Source organism: Canis lupus, chromosome 32, assembly GCF_011100685.1.
Source record: "Canis lupus familiaris isolate Mischka breed German Shepherd chromosome 32, alternate assembly UU_Cfam_GSD_1.0, whole genome shotgun sequence".
Lineage (NCBI taxonomy): Eukaryota > Metazoa > Chordata > Mammalia > Carnivora > Canidae > Canis > Canis lupus.
The window spans coordinates 35,191,298-35,210,662 of NC_049253.1; the positions used below are offsets into that span (position 1 = coordinate 35,191,298).

A 19,365-nucleotide genomic window follows, 5' to 3' on the forward strand; every position below is an offset into this window, starting at 1 on the left:
ATGTTTATGAACGTTTAGGTTATTTTGCTTTATTCCATGTAATGCTGCAGTGCACATACTTGTAATTCCCTTCTTATATATGATTGACAGTTTCTCTCAGATAGGCATCTACTAGTTTCAAGATTATGTACATCTTTCTCTTTATATCTTTCTCTTTACCAGATATCACTAAAATGCTCTCTGAATTGTGCCTAACAATGTACTGATCGTTGAATCATGAACATGATTCCTTATTTCTTCACGTCCTCACCTGTTTGCATAGAACTTTGGGCATATAATTCCATAATGTGACCAAGAAGTTCATTTTTCAAATTTACTGACTTATATCCACTCTCCTCTTTTTCCTATTCCATAAGCAATCAATAGCATTCAAAAAGACAATTAAGCAACCAATAGCATTCAATAAGACAAATGCCATACGATTTCACTCACATGTGGAACTTATGAAATAAAACAAATGAATAAAGAGGAAAAAAAAGAGAGAGGGAGATGGAGAGGCAAACCAAGAAACAGACTCTTAACTATAGAGAACAAACTGATAGTTACCAGAAGGTGGGGAGTGAGGAATGGGTTAAAGAGGTGATAGGAATTAAGGTGAAGGCACTTATTGAGAAGAACACCAGGTGATGTATGGAAGGGCTGAATCACTATGTTATATATCTGAATCTAATATTACAGTGTATATTAACTAATTGGAATTTAATTAAAGACTTAAAAAAAGATTGCACTAAATTTGAAAATATTTAGTGTTTAGAAAGTAATAAAGTATATATCTCTACTCCCATGACCACAATTATTATATTCACAATCAGGTCTTTCATGAATGCATTCTGACATGATGTTGGTTCCTGAATCATGAGTAGATTCATGAGCTTGATTCTGTCAATCCAACAAAACAATATCTATTATAAATGGGAACATGGGTATAAGATTTAAATGAGAAAGCTTATTATATATGCAAGATTTCTGGACCTGAAAACCATATTTGGACTTGTAATATTAGTAAACAAAGATCCCTTTGCAGTAACATACATTTTATTTTAATTCAAATAACCATTCTCATTTTAGAAATGGGACACTACAGAAGTAATTAAACCTTTATATAAAAATGATTGATAAATGTAAATACCTTAGATGAAAATATGTTTTGGCATATATGTGATTACATATTGAAAAAGTAGCATTCTTTTCTTTCAAAAATGGCTGAAACTAACCTTTTGCATCTGCAGTACATGTTGGCCGTGTCCCTCCCAGATCCCCCTTCCCAGGCTGCTGCACCCAGCGCCAGCCAGATGCTGCAGGTGTTAATGGCTAATGGTTCACACCTGCTCTTTCCTCAGAAAGTACTGCCCTTAGCTGACCTGAGCCACTTTACTCCCTCCTCCCCCCAACCCTTGGGGCAGCTGATGATTAACTGAGAAAGACAGGAAGGGGGGAAGGAGAGTGTGTATAAAGCATACTCCCCTTGCCTCAAGGCAAAACAAACTGATACAATTCATGCCCCAGAGCTCACAGAGCTCAGACTGAAGCTAGTTGCCACTGAAATCCCATCTCTGCCTACTATTCTCTTCTGTACTATCATGCCTCTGTCATGCCCATAACAGGTTTCACATGAGAGAACTTTCTCACCAAATAACTTCCACTAAAATCTGCATCTTAGGCCCTACTTCTAGGGAACCTGAACTAACAGAACACATACTATCTTTTTTCTTTCTTTCTTTCTTTCTTTCTTTCTTTCTTTCTTTCTTTCTTTCTTTCTTTCTTTTTTACAGAACACGTATTCCTTATATTTTATAAACACCTACTAAAAGAAAACACCTACTGAGTATTAGCTAATTTGTGCCTTAAACATTATATAATTTTATTCTAGAAATATCTCAGCTGTACAAAAATGATTATCTCTGTTATCATGGATAGGGAAACAGGCTCTGCAAAGTTGAAGACCTTCTGTTTAGCTTGTAAGGAATGGGAAATCCAAGAATCAAACTCAGATTAATATGGGTCCATAACATCTACTCTTTCCAGAATTTCTCACTGTCTACGTATTGTATTTTTTATCTAGAACATAAAAAAAAATTAAAGATCTATTCAACTACACCTTTTTCAGTAAAATGTTAGTTAATGTCCATTTTATATTCCGAACACTGATGTAATTTGTTTAAAATGAAGGTACGATTGAATGAGTGATATAATTTCCATAAGGGTTTATTAATGGACAGGCATGGATTCAATTAAAAAGGAAATAAACATCTGTATAATACCTTCATTTTCTTGAAAAGGAACATTTTATAGAAGTTGGAAAATAGCGAGGAGGGAAAAGATCATGTCAGCACAATGTTTCTGGTCATATACAACGCAATCTTATGTTTCATAGAGATTTCAACACAGGAAATGGGTATATTAGGAACTGCCTAATTCATAGGTTTTCCTTACCCATGTACAGTGGTTTCTTTCAATAACTCTGAAGGAAAAGTTGTAAGCAGTGCTTTTATAACAGCTTCAATAATGCATATTTCAAAGCCCAAACTGGTCAGCCATGTAACTGTTTACACAGTCAACATTCAGTGGGAAAATAAGTGTCAACAGGTTCCATTTTCTCAGCCCAGAACAGCATGTGACTTTTCATTACAATTCTCATGAGTCTCTGATTAGGAAGGGAATATTTTTTGTTTTTTCCATTCAATAAATCCAAGATTCTTAGTTTAGTACCATCTGAAAAAGAACAACTCGCCCATCCCCATTCCGTCACCTAGCCACTTAAAAGAGTTACATAATCTTATTACATTAGAAACTGTTGGGGGAGTCCATGTCTTTTCCATCTTTGTTTATGGCAAATAGAAAAGTGGTTTGCACAGAGTAGAAAATTAATAAAATAGACTGTAGTTTCCTATAACATAAAACAAAGTCCATAACAAAGTACTTGTTTTAATATTCTGATTGCTATAGTATCTGGTAATGATCAACAATCTTTAGAACTCTAATAAAACCTGTAAGTGTATAAAATCTGTACTGCTGCCAGTGTATTCTTAAAATGCATGTTTGATCACATCAACCATTTGTCTAAGTTCTCTGACAGTTACTCATCATTTTCTAAGCACTGTCTCATATTACTGAGCACAGCACAACAGAGCCCTCTGAGATGGCTACTGCCTACTTCTGTGGCTTCTCTGCTTCCTCTCCCACAAATGTGGGAGACCTATTTCAAGGTGGAACTGACTGGGCTTGGTAACTCACTGGATGTGAGACATGAAGAGTGGAGGGAAAAAAGAAAATTAATTTCAATGCATATAAATTTAAGTATCTGAGGTATAGCAATGTGGAGATGAATTTTAGATCTTTTTTCCTCCAACTATTTACTTAACATTTCAACAACTTCTTTTGCCAAGAGAACTCAAATTCAATATACCAACAATCAGATCCATGATTTCTCTATGCCCCTTTCCTGATCTTTGAGTGCACCATGTATCGAAGAATAGCCATCTATTCAGCTGTAGAGGCCAGTTATCCATGTCCACTCCCTTTGTTTAAACAGCCATAGTCTTAGCTATCACCTTATCCTGCCTAGTTTACCTTCTACATAGCTGTCAATTAGGTCTCTTTACTTCCCTATCATCTTCCTGATCCAAGCTATTATTTCATCTTCTCTAATCTGATCTTGCATGTATTGGAATGTTTTATTCTCTCTGTAGCTTGTTCTCTATCCTGAATATGTTCTATTTTTTTTTCTGTCTGAAAATCTGATCATATTACTTCCTGACCATTTATACACAATCAGAACTTTTTGTTTTTCCTTCATAGTACCTGTCAGCACTAGTTGAAATTTTGCTTTATTTGTATGTTTACTTGACTATTCACTTTCTTTCACAAGCAACTCTCAGCTCCATAAGGCACTTGAAATCCACTGTATCCCCAGAAGCTAATATAATGCCTATTATAGAACAGGTATCACCATTTAATGAATAATTGAATAAATTAATTAATAGATGCACAGCAAAGACCTAGGCCTCTGGTTTGGTATTAAGAAACATATTCAGTGGATTCATGGCACTGGATGTACAGGGGCTGGATCATACCAAGGAAAAATGGGTATATTGGAAAGGATTACAAGTTCAAGTAGAGTACTCTTTCAAGTAGAAAGAGAATGAAACCTAAAGTAAGAAAACTATAAGATAATTATGACATAGACACCAAGATAGGAAATGATTAACTATGTAAATAGCTCAAAGTAATCTAGAAAGAAACTGAAAACTGTTGTTTCACAATAACCCATTTTACTGTTATATTCCAATTTCTACCTAGTCTTTTCTTCATACGATCATCACATTTTGACCTTTAAAATTTTCTTTAGACTCTATCACATATATGAAATGCTCTCAAGACATTACATCTTCATTCATGCACCCTCTGTAATTTTATACTTCCATTAAGGTATTTTTGGACATTGCAAGAAAAAAAATTACCCTTCATCTCAACTTAATAAAATATTTATTTAACATTTTCACTAATTTTTCTGAGAATGATTTTTCAATACCTCACATAGTCACACAATGTTCTTAGTTCTCTAAATTTTTTCTGAGTTTTTATTTAAATTCCAGTTAGTTAATATACAGTGTAATATTAGTTTCAGGTGTACAATATAGTAATTCAATACTTCTACACAACATCCGATGCTCATCACAAATGCACTACTTAATCCCCACTACCTATTTAGGCCCCCAGGCCACCTCCCTTCTGGTAACCATCAGTATGTTCTCTATAGTTACGAGTCTTGTTTCTTGGTTTGCTTCTCTCTCTCTTTGTCCTCTTGCTCTTGTTTTTTAAATTCCACATATGAGTACAATCATATGGTATTTGTCTTTCTCTAACTGACTTGTTCAGCTTAGTATGATACTCTCCAGCTCCATCTATGTGATTGCTAACAATAAGATTTCATTTTTTATGGCTGACTAATATTCGTGTGTGTGTGTGTCACTTCTTTATACATTCATAAGTCAACAGACGCTTGAGATACTTCCATAATTTGACTATTGTAGATTATGATGCTATAAACATCAGAGTGCATGTATCCCTTTGAATTAGTATATTTGTATTCTTTGGGTAAATACCTAGTAGTGCAATTGCTGGATTATAGGGTAGTTCTATTTTTAACTTTTCAAGGAACCTCCATACTGTTTTCCAGAATGATTGCATCAGTTTGCATTCCCACCAACAGTGTAAGAGGGTTCCCCTTTCTCCACATCCTTACTGATATCTGTTGTTTCTTGTGTTCTTGATTTTAGCTGTTCTGACAGGTGTAAAATGATAGCTCATTGCCGTTTTGATTTCTATTTTCCTGATAATGAGTGATGCTGAGCATCATTTCATGTGTCTAATGGCCATCTGCATGTCTACTCATGTCTTCTGGCCATTTCTTAATTGGATTATTCATTTTGGGGGTGTTGAGTTTTAGAAATTCTTTATATATTTTGGATACTAACCCTTTATCAGATATGTCATTTGCAAATATCTTCCCCTATTCCATACATTGCCGTTTAGTTTTGTTGATTTTTTTCCTACTCTGTGCAGTTTTTCATTTAGAGGTAGTCCCAGTAGTTTATTTTTACTTTTGTTTCCCTTGTTGAGAGAGACATCTAAAAAGAAGCTACTATGGCTGATGTCAAAGAAGTTACTACCTATGTTTTCTTTGAAAATTTTTATGGTTTCAGGTCTCACATTAATCCCCTTTGAATTTACTTTTGTGTATGGTGTGAGAAAGTGGTCCAGTTTCATTCCTTTGCACATTGCTGTCCAGTTTTCACAATACCATTTGCTGAATAGACTTTTTCCTATTGGATATTCTTTCTTGCTTTGTAGAAGATTAATCGACCATATAGTTGTACGGGTTTATTTCTGGGTTCTCTTTTCTATTCCACTGATCTATGGGTCTGTTTTGTGCCAGTACCATACTGTTTTGAATACTAGAGCTTTGTAACATAACCTGAGGTCCAAAATTGTGATGCCCCCAACTCTGCTTTTCTTTTTCAAGGTTGCTTCGGCTATTTGGTGTCTTTTGTGGTTCCATACAAATTTTTGGATTGTTTGTTCTAGCTCTGTGAAAAATGTTGGTAGTGTTTTGATAGGTATTGCATTAACTGTGTAGATTGCTTTAGGTAGTATACACATTTTAACAATATATTGTTCTTCCAACCCATGAGCATGGAATGCCTTTCCATTTTTGTGTCATTTTCTTTCATCAATGTTTTATACTTTTCACAGTAGATGTCTTTCATCTCTGGTTAGGTTTATATCTAGGTATCTTATTGTTTTTGGGGCAATAGTAAATGGAATTGACTCCTTAATTTCTCTTTCTGCTGCTTCAGTATTGGTGTAGAGAAAGGCAACAGATTTCTATACACTGATTTTTGTATCCTGCAACTTTCCTGAATTTATCAGTTCTAGCAGATTTTTTGGTGGAGTCTTTCAAGTTTTCCATATATAGCATCATGTCATAGACAGAACATACCTCAACATAATAATGGCCATATATGAAAAGCCCACAGCTAGTATCATCCTCAATGGGAAAAACTGAGAGCTCCTCCTCTAAGATCAAAGCAAGACAGGGATGTACCACTCTTACCATGTCTATTTAACACAGTACTGAAGTCCTAGGCAAAGTGATCAGACAACAAAAAGAAATAAAAGGCATCCAAGTTGGCAAGGGAAATATAAAACCTTCACTATTTGCATTGGACATGATACTATGTATAGAAAACCCAAAAGATTCCACTAAAAATCTGTGAATATTTTAGGTCCACCTATACATCAATGTGATTTGCCTCTGAGTTTCTGGATCCCTAGAACCAGACCTGTTTAACTGTTTTCCAAGTATTTGTCATAAACACATACTTAATGAATACCTCACTACAGTGTAGTGTTTAAAAACTAGAACATAAGCAATCAGAAATCTACACTTTCTCAGAAAACAATAAATTTGCTTATAAGTGAGAAGAAAATGGTTACTTATTTTAGTTGTTAAAGAATTTTTAAATCTGAATCATGAAGTAGAAATATTTTCATACATCTATGGTACATACTTAAAATTAGTTATATTAGCAGGAAAAAATATTCATTATATCTCTCATATGAAGCTTTACATAATAAAAATCCTTTTAACATTTCCGTACATGAATTGTGCATAAGTATCAATGTTTGGTCTAAACTAAGTGCAGAGAACATCATAGTAATTTAAAACAAGAGTATTTTGGGAAGAGGAGGAGGGGCAAGATGGCGGAAGAGTAGGGTCCCCAAATAACCTGTCCCCACCAAATTACCTAGATAACCTTCAAATCATCTGAAAATCTACAAATTCGGCCTGAGATTTAAAGAGAGAACAGCTGGAATGCTACAGTGAGAAGAGTTCGTGCTTCTATCAAGGTAGGAAGACGGGGAAAAAGAAATAAAGACACAAAAGGCCTCCGAGGGGGAGGGGCCCCGCGAGGAGCCGGGCTGAGGCCGGGGCGAGTGTCCCCAGGACAGGAGAGCCCCGTCCCGGAGGAGCAGGAGCTGCACCAACCTTCCCGGGGGAAAGGGGCTCGCGGGGAGTTGGAGCAGGACCCAGGAGGGCGGGGATGCCCTCGGGCTCCCGGGGACACTAACCGGCACCTGCGCCCCGGGAGAGTGCGCCGAGCTCCCTAAGGGCTGCAGCGCGCACGGCGGGACCCGGAGCAGCTCGGGGGGCTCGGGGGCGGCTCCGCGGAGGGGGCTGCGGGGCGGGAGCAGCTCGGGGGGCTCGGGGGCGGCTCCGCGGAGGGGGCTGCGGGGCGGGAGCAGCTCAGAGGGGCTCGGGGGCGGCTCCGCGGAGGGGGCTGCGGGGCGGGAGCAGCTCGGGGGGGCTCGGGGGCGGCTCCGCGGAGGGGGCTGCGGGGCGGGAGCAGCTCGGAGGGCTCGGGAAGAGGAAGAGGCTCCACGGAGGGGGCTGCGGGGCGGGAGCAGCTCGGGGGGCTCGGGGGCGGCTCCGCGGAGGGGGCTGCGGGGCGGGAGCAGCTCAGAGGGGCTCGGGGGCGGCTCCGCGGAGGGGGCTGCGGGGCGGGAGCAGCTCGCGGGGGCTCGGGGGCGGCTCCGCGGAGGGGGCTGCGGGGCGGGAGCGAATCCAACAGCACAGGCCGGGAGCACAGGGCGCCAGGACACAGCCTAGGATCCGGCCTCCCCCCGGGACAGGCAGAAACCGGGAGGGCCCAGGACAGCGAGGACGCTCCTACCTCGAGCTGAGCAGATCAGCGGCCCCGCCCCGAGCCTCCAGGCCCTGCAGACAGAGAGCTCTGGAGGTACTGCGGGAGCTGACTCCAGGGCTCCAGAGCTGGTCCCACCACTGCGGTTGTTCCTCCTGGGGCCTCACGGGGTAAACAACCCTCACTGAGCCCTGGACCAGGCAGGGGGCAGAGCAGCTCCCCCAAGTGCTAACACCTGAAAATCAGCACAACAGGCCCCTCCCCCAGAAGACCAGCTAGACGGACAAGTTCCAGGGGAAGTCAAGGGACTTAAAGTACACAGAGTCAGAAGATACTCCCCCATGGTTTTTTGTTTTGTTTTGTTTTGTTTTTTTGCTTTTTGATTTCTGTTTGCTTCCCCCACCTTTTTTTCCTTTCTTTCTTTTTCTTTCTCTTTTTCTTTTTTATTTCTTTTTTTCTTTTTTCTTTTTCACATTTCTTTCCTTCTTTCTCTCCTCTCTTTTTCTCCTTTTCCCAATACAACTTGTTTTTAGCCACTCTGCACTGAGCAAAATGACTAGAAGGAAAACCTCACCTCAAAAGAAAGAATCAGAAACAGTCCTCTCTCCCAGAGAGTTACAAAATCTGGATTACAATTCAAAGTCAGAAAGCCAATTCAGAAGCACTATTATACAGCTACTGGTGGCTCTAGAAAAAAGCATAAAGGACTAAAGAGACTTCATGACTGCAGAATTTAGATCCAATTAGGCAGAAATTAAAAATCAATTGAATGAGATGCAATCAAAACTAGAGGTCCTAACAACGAGGGTTAACGAGGTGGAAGGACGAGTGAGTGACATAGAAGACAAGTTGATGGCAAAGAGGGAAACTGAGGAAAAAAGAGACAAACAATTAAAAGACCATGAAGATAGATTAAGGGAAATAAACGACAGCCTGAGGAAGAAAAACCTACGTTTAATTGGGGTTCCCGAGGGCACCAAAAAGGACAGAGGGCCAGAATATGTATTTGAACAAATCATAGCTGAAAACTTTCCTAATCTGGGAAGGGAAACAGGCATTCAGATCCAGGAAATAGAGAGATCCCCCCCTAAAATCAATAAAAACTGTTCAACACACCTTGACATTTAATAGTTAAGCTTGCAAATTCCAAAGATAAAGAGAAGATCCTTAAAGTAGCAAGAGACAAGAAATCCCTGACTTTTATGGGGAGGAGTATTAGGGTAACAGCAGACCTCTCCACAGAGACCTGGCAGGCCAGAAAGGGCTGGCAGGATATATTCAGGGTCCTAAATGAGAAGAAAATGCAACCAAGAATACTTTATCCAGCAAGGCTCTCATTCAGAATGGAAGGAGAGATAAAGAGCTTCTAAGACAGGCAGGAACTTAAAGAATATGTGACCTCCAAACCAGCTCTGCAAGAAATTTAAGGGGGACTCTTAAAATTCTCCTTTAAGAAGAAGTTCAATGGAACAGTCCACAAAAACAAGGACTGAATAGATATCGTGATGACACTAAACTCATATCTTTCAATAGTAACTCTGAACGTGAATGGGCTTAATGACCCCATCAAAAGGCGCCGGGTTTCAGACTGGATAAAAAAGCAGGACCCATCTATTTGCTGTCTACAAGAGACTCATTTTAGACCAAGGGACACTTACAGCCTGAAAATAAAAGGTTGGAGAACCATTTACCATTCAAATGGTCCTCAAAAGAAAGCAGGGGTAGCCATCATTATATCAGATAAGCTAATATTTACCCCGAAGACTATAGTGAGAGATGAAGAGGGACACTATATCATACTTAAAGGATCTATCCAACAAGAGGACTTAACAATCCTTAATATATATGCCCCGAATGTGGGAGCTGCCAAATATATCAATCAATTAATAACCAAAGTTAAGACATAGTTAGATAATAATACACTTATACTTGGTGACTTCAATCTAGTGCTTTCTATACTCGATAGGTGTTCTAAGCACAACACATCCAAAGAAACAAGAGCTTTAAATGATACACTGGACCAGATGGATTTCACAGATATCTACAGAACTTTACATCCAAACTCAACTGAATACACATTCTTCTCAAGTGCACATGGAACTTTCTCCAGAATAGAGCACATACTGGGTCACAAATCGGGTCTGAACCGATACCAAAAGATTGGGATTGTCCCCTGCATATTCTCAGACCATAATGCCTTGAAATTAGAACTAAATCACAATAAGAAGTTTGGAAGGACCTCAAACACGTGGAGGTTAAGGACCATGCTGCTAAAAGATGAAAGAGTCAAACAGGAAATTAAGGAAGAATTAAAAAGATTCATGGAAACTAATGAGAATGAAGATACAACCGTTCAATATCTTTGGGATGCAGCAAAAGCAGTCCTAAGGGGGAAATACATCGCAATACAAGCATCCATTCAAAAACTGGAAAGAACTCAAATACAAAAGCTAACCTTACACCTAAAGGAGCTAGAGAAAAAACAGCAAATAGATCATACACCCAGCAAAAGAAGAGAGTTAATAAAGATTCGAGCACAACTCAACAAAATCGAGACCAGAAGAACTGTGGAACAGATCAACAAAACCAGGAGTTGGTTCTTTGAAAGAATTAATAAGATAGATAAACCATTAGCCAGCCTTATTAAAAAGAAGAGAGAGGAGACTCAAATTAATAAAATCATGAATGAGAAAGGAGACATCACTACCAACACCAAGGAAATGCAAACGATTTTAAAAACATATTATGAACAGCTAAACACCAATAAATTAGGCAATCTAGAAGAAATGGACGCATTCCTGGAAAGCCACAAACTACCAAAACTGGAACAGGAAGAAATAGACAACCTGAACAACCGATAACCAGGGAGGAAATTGAAGCAGTCATCAAAAACCTCCCAAGACACAAAAGTCCAGGGCCAGATGGCTTCCCAGGGTAATTCTATCAAACCTTTAAGAAGAAACCATACCTATTCTACTAAAGCTGTTTGGAAAGATAGAAAGAGATGGAGTAGTTCCAAATTCGTTCTATGAGGCCAGCATCACCTTAATTCCAAAACCAGACAAAGACCCCACCAAAAAGGAGAATTTCAGACCAATATCCCTGATGAACATGGATGCAAAAATTCTCACCAAGATACTAGCCAATAGGATCCAACAGCACATTAAGAAAATTATTCACCATGACCAAGGAGGATTTATCCCTGGGACACAAGGCTGGTTCAACACTCGTAAAACAATCAATGTGATTCATCATATCAGCAAGAGAAAAACCAAGAACCATATGATCCTCTCATTAAATGCAGAGAAAGCATTTGACAAAATACAGCATCCCTTCCTGATCAAAACTCTTCAGAGCGTAGGGATAGACGGAACATTCCTCAACATCTTAAAAGCCATTTACAAAAAGCCCACAGCAACTATAATTCTCAATGGGGAAGCACTGGGAGCCTTTCCTCTAAGATCAGGAACAAGACAGGGATGTCCACTCTCACCACTGCTATTCAAAATAGTACTGGAAGTCCTAGCCTCAGCAATCAGACAACAAAAAGACATTAAAGGCATTCAAGTTGGCAAAGAAGTTAAACTCTCCCTCTTCGCCGATGACATGATACTCTACATAGAAAACCCAAAAGCCTCCACCCCAAGATTGCTAGAACTCATACAGCAATTTGATAGCGTGGCAGGATACAAAATCAATGCCCAGAAATCAGTGGCATATCTATACACTAACAATGAGACTGAAGAAAGAGAAATTAAGGAGTCAATCAAATTTACAATTGCACCCAAAAGCATAAGATACCTAGGAATAAACCTAACCAAAGAAGTAAAGGATCTATACCCTAAAAACTATAGAACACTTCTGAAAGAAATTGAGGAAGACACAAAGAGATGGAAAAATATTCTATGCTCATGGATTGGCAGAATTAATATTGTGAAAATGTCAATGTTACCCAGGGCAATTTACATGTTTAATGCAATCCCTATCAAAATACCATGGACTTTCTTCAGAGAGTTAGGACAAATTATTTTAAGATTTGTGTGGAATCAGAAATGACCCCGAATAGCCAGGGGAATCTTAAAACAGAAAACCATATCTGGGGGCATCACAATGCCAGATTTCAGGTTGTACTACAAAGCTGTGGTCATCAAGACAGTGTGGTACTGGCACAAAAACAGACACATAGATCAATGGAACAGAACAGAGAAGCCAGAAGTGGACCCTGAACTTTATGGTCAACCAATATTCGATAAAGGAGGAAAGACTATCCACTGGAAGAAAATCTCTTCAATAAATGGTGCTGGGCAAATTGGACATCCACATGCAGAAGAATGAATCTAGACCACTCTCTTGCACCATACACAAAGATAAACTCAAAATGGATGAAAGATCTAAATGTGAGACAAGATTCCATCAAAATCCTAGAGGAGAACACAGGCAACACCCTTTTTGACCTCAGCCACAGTAACTTCTTGCAAGATACATCCACGCAGGAAAAAGAAACAAAAGCAAAAATGAACTATTGGGACTTCATCAAGATAAAAAGCTTTTGCACAGCAAAGGATACAGTCAACAAAACTGAAAGACAACCTACAGAATGGGAGAAGATATTTGCAAATGACGTATCAGATAAAGGGCTAGTTTCCAAGATCTGGAAAGAACTTATGAAACTCAACACCAAAGAAACAAACAATCCAATTATGAAATGGACAAAAGACATGAACAGAAATCTCACAGAGGAAGACATAGACTTGCCCAACATGCACATGAGAAAATGCTCTGCATCACTGGCCATCAGAGAAATACAAATCAAAACCACAATGAGATACCACCTCACACCAGTGAGAATGGGGAAAATTAACAAGGCAGGAAACCACAAATGTTGGAGAGGATGTGGAGAAAAGGGAACCCTCTTACACTGTGGGTGGGAATGTGAACTGGTGCAGCCACTCTGGAAAACTGTGTGGAGGTTCCTCAAAGAGTTAAAAATAGACCTGCCTACGACCCAGCAATTGCACTGTTGGGGATTTACCCCAAAGATACAGAGGCAATGAAACACCGGGACACCTGCACCCCGATGTTTCTAGCAGCAATGTCCACAATAGCCAAACTGTGGAAGGAGCCTCGGTGTCCATCGAAAGATGAATGGATAAAGAAGATGTGGTCTATGTATACAATGGAATATTATTCAGCCATTAGAAATGACAAATACCCACCATTTGCTTCAACGTGGATGGAACTGGAGGGTATTATGTTGAGTGAAATAAGTCAATCGGGGAAGGACAAACATTATATGTTCTCATTCATTTGGGGAATATTAATAATAGTGAAAGGGAATATAAGAGAAGGGCGAAGAAATGTGTGGGAAATATCAGAAAGGGAGACAGAACATAAAGACTCCTAACTCTGGGAAATGAACTAGGGGTGGTGGAAGGGGAAGAGGGTGGGGGGTGGGGGTGAATGGGTGATGGGCACTGAAGAGGGCACTTGACGGGATGAGCACTGGTGTTATTCTGTATGTTGGTAAATTGAACACCAATAAAAAATAAATTTATTATAAAAAAATAAATTCTTGTTCAGAAAAATAAAGAGTATTTTGGGAAAAAAATGTAAAGAAAGGAATGTGCATATTTTTTAATCAAATGCTTATTATATATGTGTGTATACCCATGCATACATTTATACGTAGTATGTATTATACATTAAATTTGGAGGCATTCATCAAATAATATTGATTCTTGCATTAAATCAAGTTACCCCCTGCTTAATACAAGCTTTTTTTAAAAAAAGTATTTACCTAAACAATATCTATAAACTTTTAATTGTCATAAAATGCTGTTCCATCCCAGGGCACAGCCCTAAGACCACATGCCTAAGCAGTAGGTTTGCAGAAATGGTATGAGTATATATAATAAGCAAGTAATCCTACAACTTGAGCATTGAAGTATTAAAGAAGGCAGGCCCACTGGGAAGTGGGGACAGACAGGAGTTCTGTTTTCCCAAGCTCTATACCCTTTGGCAGAGGAAACTCAAGGCCTAAATGGAGAAAAATAGTAATTCAATTTGCAATTAGTTGACCAGAAGGAGAAAGAGGACACCCAGATCAGGATCCAATTTCACTAAACAGCATTTGAAACCTGGGATCACCCAATGTAAAAATAAAATAAAAAGTTGTATTTGATTTGTATTTATGTGGGAAAATAAATACAATCTTCTTCTAATTTCTTAACTACATTTAAAGAAAATTACCTAAGAAAATTGCTATGGAATTAGTCCTTCAAGCTTTATTAGGTCATGTAGATCAACTACATCAGTTCTAAAACTATATCATAATTTTTCTAGCACATACTTTCATTAAAATGAAACAAAAAGAACAGCAAATGAGCCTCTGGGTTGAAGTTCTCCATTCATTTTGCACTCACTATGTAGAGAAATGCTAATACTTAGGAAACAGTTATTTCCTTTGGAGAGTTCAGACCTCATAGAATTCACATATAATTTCTGCTGACAGCAAATTAATATACATTCAAATCTCATGACTATTATATACTTTATAGGACTACTTTTTAAAAAGCATATCCATTTACTAAATGGCTTTTAAGTAAGCTTGTGATCCTTATAATTAGATCTGTCTAAAATATGTTTATTCTCTTATAAATACTTTTCTATAAAACCATTTGGAGTCTGCATTAAGACCAGACTAGGAAACAAAAGTTTAAGCCTTAAATGCCATCCCTGATAAAATGATATGTATTCTGCTGATTATAATATCAGGAATTCAAAGACCCAAAGAAATGACCATGCTAGTTTCAGAGTCAGCAAAGCCATGAATGAGTCTGATAAGATTCTAGTTTCCAAATCCCAACATTTAAGGTCAACTATTTAGCATACTCAATAAAAGTTAAATTTAGTACCTTTCTTAGGGAAAAAACAAATCTATAATGATGTAATTAAAGATCATTCAGACCAACAATGAAGAGAAAATAGACACACTCATAGTAGAGCTCCCTCATCACCCCAAACCCAAGTTCACCAACCTACTTAGCAGATGTGCCTACAGACTCTTTCTCCCCTCTTGCTATAATTTTAAGGATGGCTTCTGCCCCTCTCAAAGACAAACCCCTTCCTAGTGTATTGCCTCCCATCTATCTTCCTTTTAAGGACTTCTTTCCAGCAATTATTTCCTTTCTCTCCTAAACCATCAATACTCTACACTGTACTGGATAATTCCCATTAACAGAAAACACGGGTTCATATTATTCATCTTAAATTAAAATACAACAAAATGAACTTCCTAGATTCCAGGCCCTACTCCAGCTGTCACTCAATGTCTACACTATACTTCACTGCAAAAATCCTCAAAAAACAGTTGTTTCTCCTTATTTTCACTTACATACTTTATTTCTTTTTTCTACCTATTCCAATGAGACATTTACCTATACCCCTCATTGAAACAGCCCTCATCAGTGTAACAATAGCATTTTCGTAGCAAAAAACAATGTCAAACTTTTTATCATTTGTTGTGGGTTGAGTTATGCGCCCCCACAGAAGAGATGTTGAGCGTTTAACCCTCAGTACCTATAAGTATGAACTTATTTGGAAATAAGATCTTTGTAGATGTAATAAAACTAGGTTAGGCCATACTCAACTGGGGAGGAAGATCCAATATGATTGGTGTTGTTATAAGAACAAAAGACAAACACAAGTGCAGAGGGAGAATCCATGTGTTGTTGGAGGCATTGATTACAGCGATATGTCTACAAACCAAAGAACATCAGTGATTTCCCGAAACACGATAAACTAAGAAAAAAGGCATAGAAAAGATTCTCCCCTAGATCCTTTAGAGAGAACACGGTTCTGCCAACATCGTGATTTCAAACTTCTGGCCTCCAGAACTGTGAGAAAATAAGTTTCAGTTGTCGTAAGCCCCCAGTTTGTAGTAATTTGTTATGGAAGACAGGGGAAACTAATGCATCATCTTATTTAACCTCTTAGCAGCATTTGACAATGGTGAGTATTCTTTCCTTTGAAATTGTTTCTTCTCCCATGTTTGTAGCATTGCTTCCACCTGACTTTTCTTCTACTTGCTACTTGTCAGTATCATTTTTGCTGGCTTTTTCAAACATTCCAGATCTCTAAATGTTGGAGTACCCAAAAGACCCATTATAAGACCTCAGGCTTTTTACCTACACTTGCTGTCTAGTCAACATTTGCAAGTCCATGACTTTACATACCATTTAGATGTTAGTATCTTTCAGATTTATATTCTAGCCAAGACTTCTCCCCTAAGTTCCAAAGCAATATATGTAAAAGACCAACCAACTTCTCCACTTGAGTATCAAGAGGCATCACAAAATTAAATTGCCAACATGGTGCAATTTCATTACTGATTCCTGAAATCAGCATTCCTCAAGAATTATCCTGTCATAGTGAGTAGTATCATCATCTACAATGTGTTCAAGACAAAAACCTAATAGTCATCCTACTTTCATTTATTTAATATTCCACATCAAATACATCAAATTCTGCCTCCAAAATACAGGACATGATTTGGTAACTTCCCTCTATCTCTATTAGTACCACCTTGTTGTAAGAATTTCATCTCTTGCTGGTTGATTACAAAAGCTCCCTATCAGGGATGCCTCGGTGGCTCAGCGGTTGGGCATCTGCCTTCAGCTCGGGGCATGATCCTGGAGTCTGGGGATCGAGTCCCACATTGGGCTCCCCACGGGGAGCCTGCTTCTCCCTCTGCCTCTGTCTCTACCCCCCCCTCTCTCTCTGTCTCTCATGAATAAATAAATAAAACCTTAAAAAAAAACACAAAAGCTCCCTATCTTACCTCCTTGCCTCTCTCTAGGCATCCTCTCCACATCTTCCACCCTGCACAGCAGCAGTGAGATCAAGCTTTCTAAAGTGTAAATAAGATTAGGTCACTTCTCAGGACAAGAACCACATGATCCTCTCAATAGATGCAGAAAAAGCATTTGACAAAGTACAGCATCCTTTCTTTGATTAAAACTCTTCACATTTTAGGGATAGAGAAAAATACCTTAATATCATAAAAGCCATATACAAAGGGCCCACAGCAGATATCATTCTCCATGGGAAAAAAAACTGAGAGCTTTTCCTTACAGTCAGGAACATGCGAGTGATGTCTACTACCACCACTGCTGTTCAACATAATACTAGAAGTCCTAGCCTCAGCAATCAGACAACAAAAAGAAATAAAAGGCGTCTGAATCAGCAAAGAAGTCAAATTCTCACCTCTACAGATGACATGACACTCTACATGGAAAACCCAAAGACTCCACCCCAAAATTACTAGAACTCATACATGAATTCATCAAAGTGGCAGCATATAAAATCAATGAACAGAAATCAGTTGCATTCCTATATACTAATAATGAGACAGAAGAAAGTTAAATTAAGGAGTCAATACCATTTATAATTCGACCCAAAACTATAAGATACCTGGGACTAAACCTAACCAAAGAGGCAAAAGATTAGTACTCAGAAAACTATAGAGCACTCATGAAAGAAATTGAGGAAAACACAAAGAAAGGGAAAAACATTCCATACTCATGGATTGGAAGAACAAATACTGTTAAAAAGTCTATGCTACCTAGAGCAATCTATACATTCAGTGCAATATCTATCAAAATACCATCAACTTATTTCATAGAGTTGGAACAAATAATCCTAAAATTTGTATGGAAGCAGAAAAGACCCCAAATAGCCAAAGAATTGTTGAAAAAGAAAGAAAACCAAAGCTGGTGACATCACAATTCTGGACTTCAAGCTCTGTTACAAAGCTGTAATCTAGCATGGTACTGGGACAAAAACATAGGTAGATCAATGGAACAGAATAGAGAACACAGTAATGGACCCTCAGGTCTCTGTTCAACTAATATTTGACAAAGCAAGAAAGAATATCCAATGGAAAAAAGACAGTCTCTTCAAAAAATAGTGTTGAGAAAATTGGACAGCCACATGCAGAAAAATGAAACTGGACCATTTCCTCAGACACACAAAAATAGACTCAAAAAGGATGAAAGACCTAAATGTGAGACAGGAATCCATTAAAATCCTAAAGGAGAACACAGGCAGCAGCAACCTCTTTGACCTTGGACAGCAACTTCTTGCTAGACACCTCTCCAAATGCAAGGGAAACAAAGGCAAAAATGAACCACTGGAACTTCATCAAGATAAAGAGCTTCTGCACAGCAAAGGAAACAGTGGACAAAATCAAAAGGCAACCTAAAGAATGGGAGAAAATATTTGCAAATGACATATCAGATAAAGGGCTAGTCTCCAAGATCTATAAAGAACTTATTAAACTCAACACCCAAAGGACAAATAATCCAATCAAAAAATGGGGGGAAGACATGAACAGACATTTCCCAAAGAAGACATATAAATGGCCAACAGACACATAAAATGCTCAACATCACTTGGCATCAGGGAAATACAAATGAAAACCACAATGAGATACCACCTCACATCAGTTAGAATGGCTAAAATTAACAAGCCAGGAAATAAGACATGTTGGTGAGGATTTGGAGAAAGGGGAACCCTCTTACACTGTTGGTGAAAATGCAAGCTGGTGCAGCCGCTCTGGAAAACTGTATGGAGTTTCTTCAAAAAGTTGAAAACAGAGCTTCCTACGACCCAGCAATTGCACTACTGAGTATTTATCCCAAAGATAAATGTGTAGTGATCCAAAGAGGTACCTGCACCCCAATGTTTATAGCAGTGATGTCTATAATAGCCAAATTATGGAAAGAGCCCAGATGTCCATAGACAAATGAATGGATAAAGATGTGGTATGTGTGTGTGGTATGGACTACTACTCAGCCATCATAAAAATGAAATCTTGCCATTTGCAATGATGTGGCTGGAACTAGAGGATATTATGCTAAGTGAAATTAGTCAATCAGAGAAACACAATTATCATATGATCTCACTCATATGTGGAATTTAAAAAATAAAACAGAGGATCAACAGAAGAGAGGAATAAATAAAACAAGATGAAATCAGAGAGGGAGATAAATAAGAGACTCTTAATCTTAGGAAACAAATTGAGGGTCACTGGAGGGTGGAAGTACAGGGTAGCCGGGTGATGAACATTAAGGAGGGCATGTGATGTAATGAGCACTGG

The 19,365-nt window shown here is 38.6% G+C and overlaps 1 protein-coding gene across 6 annotated transcripts in view; it reads right to left on the minus strand.

The window, feature by feature from the left end:
* The window catches only part of CFAP299 (cilia and flagella associated protein 299), a 581,386-nt gene that overhangs the window by 338,799 nt on the left and 223,222 nt on the right, over positions 1-19,365 (minus strand). The gene's annotated exons all lie outside the window — the stretch shown is intronic.